The sequence below is a fragment of the Schistocerca gregaria genome, unplaced genomic scaffold, assembly GCF_023897955.1.
Source record: "Schistocerca gregaria isolate iqSchGreg1 unplaced genomic scaffold, iqSchGreg1.2 ptg000698l, whole genome shotgun sequence".
Lineage (NCBI taxonomy): Eukaryota > Metazoa > Arthropoda > Insecta > Orthoptera > Acrididae > Schistocerca > Schistocerca gregaria.
The window spans coordinates 450,497-452,386 of NW_026062077.1; positions in this window are offsets into that span (position 1 = coordinate 450,497).

Below are 1,890 nucleotides of genomic sequence, written 5' to 3' on the forward strand. Positions count from 1 at the left end.
CGGCTGCTAGTACTCCTTTCATGCAGAATCTTAAGGTCCTAGCTCATGTCTAAGGCACCAAAGCCAGCTAAAAAGTCAATAATCGATACCTAAAACTTGAATTGTACTACTTCTTACTGGCTATTACGTCAACTTAAAAGTTTCATCTGTGTTCTACTATTGTGCTTTTAGTGTCTCTGCATACCGCAACACGAGACATAGCTTTGCAGGCGATAAGGACAACCGTTTCAGAGAGAAGAGCGGCCAATGTGACGATCTGGCTTGGAGTCGATTCGATAACAAATTACGAAAACGGACGGATTTCTCAGTTTTTACTACATATGAACACTTTTCACATTCTCCCGTGAAACTCGGCTGCTAGTGCTCCTTTCATGCAGAACCTTACGGTCCTAGCTCATGTCCAAGGCACCAAAGCCAGCTAAAAAGTCAATAATCGATAAATAAAACTTGTATTGTACTACTTCTTACTGGCTATTACATCAACTTAGAAGCTTCATCTGTGTCCTACTATGGTGCTTTAAGTGTCTCCGAATACCGCAGTACGCGACATAGCTTTGCAGACGATAAGTACAACCGTTTCAGAGAGAAGAGTGGCCAATGTGACGACCTGGCTTTAAGTCGATTCGATAACAAATGACGGAAACTGACAGATTTCTCAGGTTTTTACTACATATGAACACTTTTCACGTTCTCCCATGCAACTCGGCTGCTAGTCCTCCTTTCATGCAGAATCTTAAGGTCCTAGCTCATGTCGAAGGCACCAAAGCCAGCTAAAAAGTCAATAATCGATATCTAAAACTTGAATTGCACTACTTCTTACTTGCTATTACATCAACATAGAAGCTTCATCTGTGTCCTACTATGGTGCTTTTAGTGTCTCCCAATACCGCAGCACGCGTCATAGCTTTGCAGACGTAAAGTACAACCGTTTCAGAGAGAAGAGCGTCCAATGTACGATCTGGCTTTAAGTCGATTCGATAACAAATGACGAAAACTTACGGATATCTCAGGTTTTTACTACATATGAACACTTTTCACATTCTCCCATTCAACACGGCTGCTAGTACTCCTTTCATGCAGAATCTTAAGGTCCTAGCTCATGTCCAAGGCACCAAAGCCAGCTAAAAAGTCAATAATCGATACCTAAAACTTGAATTGTACTACTTCCTACTGGCTATTACATTAACTTAATAGCTTCATCTGTGTTCTACTATGGTGCTTTTAGTGTCTCTGCATACCGCAACACGAGACATAGCTTTGCAGGCGATAAGTACAACCGTTTCAGAGAGAAGAGCGGCCAATGTGACGATCTGGCTTTAAGTCGATTCGATAACAAATGACGGAAACGGACGGTTTTCTCAGTTTTTTACTACATATGAACATTTTTCACATTCTCCCGTGAAACTCGGCTGCTAGTCCTCCTTTCATGCAGAATCTTAAGGTCCTAGCTCATGTCCAAGGCACCAAAGCCAGCTAAAAAGTCAATAATCGATACCTAAAACTTGAATTGTACTACTTCTTACTGACTATTACATCAACTTAAGAGCTTCATCTGTGTTCTACTATGGTGCTTTAAGTGTCTCCGCATACCGCAACACTCTACATATCTTTGGAGACGATAAGGACAACCGTTTCAGAGAGAAGAGCGGCCAATGTGACGATCTGGCTTTGAGTCGATTCGTTAACAAATGACGAAAACGGACGGATTTCTCAGGTTTTTACTACATATGAACACTTTTCACATTCTCCCATGCAACTCGTCTGTTAGTCCTCCTTTCATGCAGGATCTTAAGGTCCTAGCTCATGTCCAAGGCACCAAAACCAGCTAAAAAGTCAATAATCGATACCTAAAACTTGAATTGTACTACTTCTTAATGGCTATTACATCAA